Raw genomic sequence first — 9,903 nt, 5'->3', positions numbered from 1 at the left:
AAGGGTACACGAAGCCTTTCAATGACTCCTCCAGCTCCAGAAATGAGAAAGGGAATAAAGGAGACAAATGCACATATTGTCACTGAGGATTCCATCCAGAATCCTCTTGCATGAAGAAACAAATTGACCAAATGGCAGAAATCCTTCAGAAGCACAACCTTGGGGACCACATCCCTCAAGGCGCCAAGAAGAAAACTGAGGATCCGCCACATGGGAAAGGTAACAATTTTCATGCTTTAGTTGCAATTAACTCTTCCCCTGATGCATGGATTATAGATTCTGGTCCATCACATCATATGGTTGCTGCAAAGGAAGTCTATTCCTCTTTGGATGCATGCAAAGGACCTCCCATACTCATGGCAGATGACTCACCTATTGAGGTCACCAGAAAAGGTAGAGTGGAACTTTTACACGAAAGCTTTGAAGATGTGCTTCATGTTCCAAAACTTTTGGTAAACCTGCTTTCAGTTTATCAGATCACTCATTTTGGCACCAGAAAGAGAGTGGAATTCACTCCAGATGTAGTGAAAATATATGACTTACATAGCAGCTCCAAAATTGCAACCAGTGAGGTAAACAATGGAGCTAGACTGTATACATTTTCTGAATTTATTGAATTTGAATCCTCCTTATTGCTTACACACGCTGATGATAGTAGTAGGCTTTGGCACAAGAGGTTTTGTCACTTAAATTACAAGTATATGCAGTAGCTAAGCAAGCATGAGATGGTGGAAGGCTTGCCAAATATCAATTTCTCCAAAGGAGTTTGGGTGTGTCCTTGGCAAACATCCTAGACAAAATTTTGACACCGACAAGACTCACAGGGCATCCTCTCCTCTAGATCTGATCCACAGTGATCTCATGCAGCCTTTTCCTCATCCTTCCATCAACAAAGCAAGGTATGTGCTTACATTTATTGATGATTTCTCACGGTATAGTTGGGTGTATCTTCTCAGGGCCAAATCTGAAGTTTTTGCGCATTTTGAAGATTTAAAAGCACTAGTTGAGACACAGTGAGAGAGAAAGATCAAAGCCCTCCATATAGAGAATGGGGGGGAATATGGTAATGCAACACTTTAGAACCTTTGCCTTGATTTCGACATACAGTTGTAGCGCACAGTTCCATACACTCCACAGCATAACGGAGTTACGGAGAGAAGAACCGATCTCTCAAAGAGATGGCTTCCTGCATGCTGCATGCTAAGTCACTACCTCATAAGCTAGGGGTTGAAGCACTTAATTATGCTAACTACATCCAGAACAGATCTCCTCATAGATCTGTCAAAGGATCAGACCCCCTTTGAGGCTTGGAGCGACACTAAATCGGAGGTCACCCACTTCCGTGTTTTTGGCTCCAAAGCATGGGCTAGGATCCCCTCTGAAAAGAGGAAAGCTCTTGATCCATAGAGCATTGAGTGCATCTTTGTTGGATACCCTGATGGTGTGAAGGGATACCAACTCCTAATTTCCTCTACGGACAAGCTCATCGTTGAGCGAAGTGTCCAATTTGAGGAAAGTATTTCACATGCACCTCAATTGCCGCATGCAGACACCTTTTATCGACCTCATGACCGAGATGATGACTCAATACACTCAGATGCAGATACAAAGCATGAAGATGCTGAGGTAGAGCATGCAAATGCAGAGACAGAGTCTTCAGATACACATATAGTGCATGCATATGATGATCCACATCCAAGCCCAGGTCGGGCTTCTAGCAGTGAATCAACTTCCCCTGTCATAAATCAGAGAACAAGGAGCTTAAGTGATATATATGCACAAGACCACCCAGCTGCTAGAAATGGTCTTGTGGGGGATAATTCTGATCCGCGGAGGACTAGCTCAGAGTTTATTGAGCCTCCTCTTGCCCTCACTACCAATGAACCAACGCCATCCTGACATTGTCATTTGGTTCATTCTTTTGATCCGCAGTCTTATGTTGACGCTATTGGGCATCCCTCTTGGGAGTCCGCCATGGAGGAGGAGTACAACTCCCTCCTCGAGAACCAGACCTGAGATCTAGTCCCCCTTCCTTCAGGAAGGAAACTTGTCTGACGCAAATAGGTCTATAGGACCAAGAGTGCTGCAGATAGGCAAATCACCAGACAGAAAGCTAGGATAGTAGTCAAAGTGCATGGCATTGATTATGATGAGACCTTTGCTCTAGTAGCAAATATGGATTCCATATGCCTTGCACTTGCCATTGCGGCTGCCCAAGGGTGGGAAGTACATCAGATGGATGTGAATAATGCCTTTCTTCATGGGGACCTATCTAAGGAGATCTACATGGAGCAGCCACATGGTTTCATTCAGGATTCATCTTTGGTCTGTAGACTGAAGAAGTCTCTCTACGGTCCTAAGCAGGCCCCGAGAGCTCGATATGCGAAGATGGATTCTTTTTTCTTATCACGAAACTTCGAAAGATGTAATTATGATCCAAATGTTTACATGCTCAGGACACATGACTCTCTTCTTATCTTAGTTTTGTATGTGGATGATCTCCTAATCACCAACAGCTCCACTTCATCCATTTCTACAGTTAAGAGGACCTTGCATGATAGGTTCTTAATGACGGACATGGGTCCATTACACTTCTTTCTTGGTCTTGAGATTAGCCAGGATGCCACAGGCATCAAACTCTCTCAGGCTAAGTATGCATAGGATCTCCTTGAGAGATTTCACATGACTGACTGCAAGCCAGCACCGACTCCTTTTCTGTCTGGCATCCGCCTTGAGGATGGAGGTGACACTCCATTAGTTAACAATACTCTCTACCGATAGCTAGTGGGGAGCTTACTGTACCTCACCCACTCCAGACCAGATCTCTCATCTGCAGTAGGGGCAGTTTCCAGATACATGTAGGAGCCACATGAGCTACACTGGAAAGCTCCCAGGCGCATCCTTCGATATGTGTAGGGAACCATCACCTTCGGGATTCACTATGCAGTAGGAACTGCATTGAATATCCTTGGCTTCACAGATTCTAATTGGGCGGGCGACATCATTGATCACAAGTCCACCTCTGGATATTCACTCAGTCTAGGGTCTGGCCCTATCTGTTGGTCGAGCAAGATGCAGGCTACTATTGCTCTCTCTTTAGCTGAGGCCTAGTACAAAGGAGTAGTCAACATCACCATTTAGGCTCTGTGGCTGCAACACTTCCTCACTGAGTTAGGCTTCCAGTTCCACCAACCCACTATCATCTGGTGTGACAACCATATCACTCTCAAATTTTGCAGGGATTTAGTACAGCGACAGTGGACGAAGCACATAGAGATCCATATGCACTACATCAGAGACTTAGTACATGATCAAGTCATTGATTTGTAGTTCTATCTTTCAACAGAACAGACTGCAGACATCTTCACCAAGACATTCACTGAGCAGAAGTTTCACTCTCTGCGTGATCGTCTTTGAGTGAAGGACACAATTGCTTAGCAACTGTCTTTTCTTCCTCTTTTCTTTTGATTACATTGTATTTTGAGGGGGGGGGTTTACCATGAGGTTTTCCCTCTTTCCTCAATTTTAGCACAAGTTGCACTGTACTTTGGGTGACCTTTGGCCTTACTTGCCAGGCCCCATTTTGGAGGTACCACACACCTAGGACCTTCATTACTGGCACATGCGGACACTTAGTTAGAGAGTTCACTGACATGCAAGGCTTCAACATTGGAATCTTCACCAAATTGGCACCTTTGACTGTCCATGCATGCATGGGACTACATGTAAGATCCTTTTTGCATGATTTACTCCTTGATTTGCTCCTCCTTTCACTCCGCAACTAGCTAGTTCTTCTGCATGATTTACTACCTGATTTGCTCCTCCTTTTACTCCGCAACTCGCTAGTTCTCTCCGGAACTTGTTGTAGGTGTCGAGTCCTCTCATTGATCACCACTATGGCGCATTACCTTGGGATCTTCACCAAGTGATGCTATATCATGAGCATTGTAATCTATTTTCATAAATCAATAATTCTTTTTGTTCTTTCGATTCCTTTTTTGTGTTTTTGTTCTACAAAGCTGTATGTTCAACCTTTACTAGTTAGATTCATCTGTGCAGGTTTTCTAACACATTTACACTTTATTCTCCTCCAAGTATCAAGCCTCTCATACTCATTTTAAACCTTCAATCTAAATTCCTCATATTATGTGACACTATGTGACTGTGATTGCTGAATGTTCGGATTTATGTGAAATGTAGATTTGGGAATATTTAGAAATCCGAGAGTGAAAATAGAAGAGAGGAGTTAATTGATTTTCTTTTTTATTATCAAATTTAAAAATATAAAATTATTCTTCAAATCTACCATTAATATAAAAATACCAAAATTATCAAATTACTCATAACAATTCTAACAGTGAAATATTGACAAAAAAACTATCAAATTCCTAAACCCATCATAATCGCAACCTCTTATGAGCCTAGAACTATCAATCACATTTCAATCTTTATCTCGACTTTGTTGTTATGTCGATGTGAAATTGTAAACTGACCTGAGAAATAAATAACCAGAAGAGTTTCTTGCATAAACCAGGTTTAGATTTTGTATAGATTTTGTATAAGAGTTTTTACATTTTGTTTTTTTCTTTTTAAATAAATTATATAGATTAAAATATATATATACTAATTTTTTTAATTAAAATGTTTGTAAATTATCATAGTTTTTATTACTGAAAACTTAAATTTTTTAGATTAAAATGTTTGTAAATTATTATAGTTTTTATTACTTAAAAAAAACTGAAAAATTAATATAATCAATATTGTAACAAATATTTTAAAATTAAAATTTAGTATTGGTATTTATAGTAAAGTTATTTTTCTTTCAATTTTTTAATATTATAAAAATTAAAAAGTTAGTTTAAGAATTTTAGATTTTAGAAATTTTCTAATTTTCTTTTTCACTTCATATATTACATTATTGATTTTATGTTAATTGAGTAATAGTGACTTTTTCCTTTTTTTAGGTTAATATTAATCATAACTTGACATTTTTATGTAGATTTTATTGATCTTAATGTCGAATATACTTAATCAAGTAATAGTGGCCTCTTTCTTTTTACGTTAATATTAACCATGAATTGACATCTTTATGGATTTAACTGAGTAACAAAAATAATTTACTAAATTCTCATTTTTTATTTTAGTTATATTGTCTTATACAATAGACTAAATAACCATACACAATTTTAAAAATTCTCATTTTCTATATATGGTTTTTATGAAAAAAATATCTTTCTATTATTAAAAAAAAACATAAAATCTTTTTTTATAATAAAAAATACAATATATTATTTTTACTTTTAAAAACAACCATTTTAATATATTTTTACGTTCTAGTCAAAACAATTCACTAATGAGCAACTCAATATGAAAAAAGATATCTGAGTGCAGCACAATATATTATATTTACTTTTAAAAACAACCATTTTAATATGTTTTTACGTTCTAGTCAAAACAATTCCCTAATGAGCAAATCAACATGAAAAAGATATCTGAGTACAGCACATCCCTATGTACAAGGAATCAAGTGTGTAGACAAGGTTATGGAGTGCCTTCGCAAACTAACAAAAAATACTAAATATATGTGAAGGTCGAGAGTGAAAAAATGTATGGAAAGTTGGATTTTGTTCAGGTGAAAGGCGCAAAATATTATCATGTGGTTTTGAAAAATATAATTAATTACATTAACATTATAATTATAATTTTTTAATATTATAAAATTGTGAAATTTTAATTTATAAAATTTATAAAGTTATATATTTTTATTATATAAGTTTATTATTAAATTATTTATTATATAAGTTTTGAGTGATAGTTTAATTGGTCAAGCTTTCTTGTTAAACATTTTGTTTATTGAGAGGTGAGGAGGTCAAATCTTGTCCCGATACATTAGGCCACTTTTAATGAATCTGTGTGGATTACTTCCTATAAACGTAATTACCTAGAATTTTTTAACACATACATTTTATAGTTGAAATTTGTTAACTATAAAAAGTGTCACTTAGTTCCTTTTTTGGTTAAGATGTTGATATGGTAGTTACTGTTGTTTGAATTAATTTGTTTAAATTAATTTGTTTAGACTCATGTTTGTCATTATTGTTATTCATAGTGACTACAAACATCCTAGGTCTGGATTGGGAAGAGATGGTAATTTTGCAAGCTGTTTGGGTGCTAAGAGTAGCCTTGGTTGTGTTCCTGTACCTATTTATAAAGTTCATTAGCTAACTATTTTTTCAATTAAATTTAATCCTTAAATGTTGAAAACTGTAAATTCTGACACTTTTGGAGACACTCACAAACATTCTAGGAATTTCAACTGTTATTTTATAAACAGTTAGTTTAATTCTTTTTTTATAAATTGTTATTTAAATTAAATTGTTTAGCCTCATGTTTGTCAATATTGTTTAGTTTTATTAGGTCTATAAGTACCGTGTCTGACTCTACTCACATTTTTGCATATTTTTAGTATTGAATTTGCCTAAAAGATCGTTTGGGTTTCTACATTCTTGTCATCTGAGTAGAGCCATCTACTTATTGTTAATTGTAATGCTTCAGGTACTTCTGCATTGCTTGTTTTCTTTGGGGCTATCCTTGAATTCTCATTTGTGTTCTTTCGAACCTTAGAGACCTAATGTCAATATTGTTATTATTCCTATAGCTAACACTCTTTAGACATGAAGGAAGCTCTAAGAGGAATTTCAACTATAAAAGGTGTCACTTGGTTCCCTTTTTGGTTAAGATGTTGATCTGGTAGTTACTGTTGTTTGAATTAATTTGTTTAGGCTCATGTTTGTCATTATTGTTATTCATAGTGACCACTTACATCGTAGGTTTGGATTGGGAAGAGATGGTTATTTTACAAGTTGTTTGGCTATTGAGGGTAGCCTTAGCTGTGTTCTTGTACCTAGTTATAAAGTGCATTGGCTTACTATTGTTTCAATTAAATTTATTCCTTAAATGTTGAAAATTGTAAAGTCTGACCCTTTTGGAGACACTCAAAAACATCCTAGGAATTTCAACTAAACAGACTGATCTTTCTAGTTAAGATGTTGATCTGGTTTATTTCTTTTTATAAACTGTTTTTCTCTTTCCTTGCATATTTGTAAAGGTAAACCACATAAGCATTTGTTTCTCTGAAATGAAGTAACGTTGAAAGTGTCAAACTATGTTCCTAGTGGGATTCTTCCACAGAGTTCATTAGATGAAACATCTAAATAACCAACACTTAAAACTCTTAATTCATACAAAGTTACAAGGTAGCTAGGTAGCTAACCCATTATTCTATTTTTACTTGAATCTAGTAGTTGAAGTTGGGTACATTGGGCCAAAGAAGTTATTAGAATAAGTAGAGAGAACTTCCATAGAAATTAGAAATCTTACTTCTAGATTTCCACTCAGTTTGTTTTCTAACACCTTTAACCTTTGAAAAGTAGTACATTTACTTAAAATTGGTGGTAATATCCTAAACAAGTTGTTTTGGTGTAGTTATAAATTCCTCATAGATTTACAACTACCTAAAGATGAAGGAATATTTCTATTCAACTTGTTTTTGGACAAATCTAACATTTATAATCCCACACATTGGCCAATATGATATAGGATTGGTTCCTGTAGATTGTTTTCAGATATATATAATTTTTAAAATGAAACCAAATCACTAATACTTTCAGGAATGCTCCTCGAAATATTGTTTGAATTCAAAAAAAAATTATAAGAGAATGAAGTTTTCCTATGCCTTTTGGAATTGTAGATGTAAAATTATTGTTGTTTAGAAAACGTTGTTGAAGATGGTTCAAAGTGGCAATGCCCTCCGGTATTTTTCCAGTTAGATTGTTTGCCCCTAAATTTAAGGTGTTCAACTATCTCAATTTTGTTATGGCTTGAGGTATGCTATCAGTAAAGTTATTTTTAACAAGATTTAGGTGTATAAGCCCAGTTAAATTTCCAATAGCTTTAGGTATGCTACCCATCTGCTATTTTCAGCCGGATTTATGGTAGAAAGGGGATTGAACTAGTGAGATTGTTGTATCCACTGTAAAACACCTAGAGAGAAGTGCGGTTGCTCAGAGAAGTTGGAATACTTCCACTAAGATTATTGCTGCCCAGGAGGGGTTGTTTCAACTGGACTAGATGGCCAATTTCTGTTGGTATACTCCCTACCAAGTTGTTTACTGAGAATCAGATCAATTGCAGCTTTGTAAAATTACATAGCGCTTTTGGAATATAACCATAGAGCAAATTAACGCTGAGGTTGAGAACTCCCAACACCTTTATCTGCACAATCTTCATTGGAATTCTTCCTATCAAATTATTCTAAGAAAGATCCAGAGTGCATAATAATGAGAGGCTACCAAGGGATGGTGAAATTACACTGTGCAATCCCAATCCAGACAACACCAATTTGACAAATTCTCTCTTTCGTTTGGTTTTTGAGGGTAGCCTTAGCTGTGTTCTTGGACCTAATTATCAAGTGCATTGGCTTACTGTTGTTTCAACCATATTTAATCCTTAAATGTTGAAAATTGTAAAGTCTGACACTTTTATAGACACTAACAGACATCCTAGGAATTTCAACTAAACAAAGTGGCCTTTCTGGTTAAGATGTTTATGTGGTTTAGTTATTTTTCAGAAATTGTTATTTGAATTAAAATATGTAATTGTAATTGTCAGTTCAATTTAATGTTTATCTCCAAAAGTTTTGTTCTTTTTCATCTGTAGCTAGCCATACTAGCCAATACTCTTCACTATGGTTGTGTCATATTTTCCAATCAACTTTAAAATCATTAAGAGTGTAGAAAAATAGAAAGAAAGAAAGAAAAATCATGAAAATGAAACTGTAACAACTGAAATAAAAACTGCGAGAAATGAATAAAATAGTAATAAAAATGTGATGTAATTGAAGTAATTAACTTGAATATACTGTCACTTTTTCTTTAATGGTTTGTCTCTAAGGCTGGTGAATAGTTTGAATGTTAAACATGCAACTTCCTTTTTTGTTGGTGCAAGAGACGATCCTTCAATGGCATTAATTCAAAACTGATTTACATATGTTACACACACCCCCGAACGACGTGGGCAGCAAACCATGGAGATGCCAACCAATGGTGCGGGAGAAACCTCCACGACCAAAGGACTACCTTCTCGGAAAAAGCGCAACCCAAAATGCGTAAATAAAAGTTAACCGAACACTTGTTCGTAACAAAACTTTATAAACCTAAACTATAATTTAAACCAACGGGCCCCACAAACATGCCCAAAAAAAATCGACCGTTGATCTCATTCAGCAAATCCAACGGCGGAAAAGAATATCACTGAAGCCTATATGCTGCCATTTAACATGCGATCACGGCGATTTTTCAAATTGTCCCTCTGCCACATGTCATTCATTGAATGTGATCGCTGCGAAAAAGTAGAAACCGCTTCCCACTCATGGGGCATGCGAAAACCGCTCGGGAAACCCCAAGATCCGACTCAGCCATAGATCTCCGTTGACTAAATCCAACGGATGATATTGATATCGCTCCGGACAAGAAGGGCCGACGTTAGTGTGCGAGGAAGAGCGGTTTTCGGAACCCTCTCCCTGCCACGTGTTGGAGGGTGAGTGGCATCGCTGCTAAATCTCCCAAACCGCTTCCCAATTGAAAGCGATGCGATCAACCAGAAACCGCCTGGGGGGCGGTATTCCATGCCGAGACTCCGATTTCTTAAAAGACTGGCCTCCGGAAAAAACAGGGCTCTTCCTGCGCAAGTGGATCTCCCTCGCCTGAACCTGGAACCCTGAATAGATGAGGGGCTTGTCACTGAACGAAGATCCGCATAACTCTTACTAGGAACATCTGAGATCTGCATAACTCTTACACCCTGAGTCTGAGTATCCAGACAAGGATCACTTTCTGCCGCAAA

The sequence above is a fragment of the Pinus tabuliformis genome, chromosome 8, assembly GCF_031772625.1.
Source record: "Pinus tabuliformis cultivar Carrire ecotype Pingquan chromosome 8, CPIR1, whole genome shotgun sequence".
NCBI lineage: Eukaryota > Viridiplantae > Streptophyta > Pinopsida > Pinales > Pinaceae > Pinus > Pinus tabuliformis.
Note: the sequence above shows the minus strand (reverse complement) of the source record.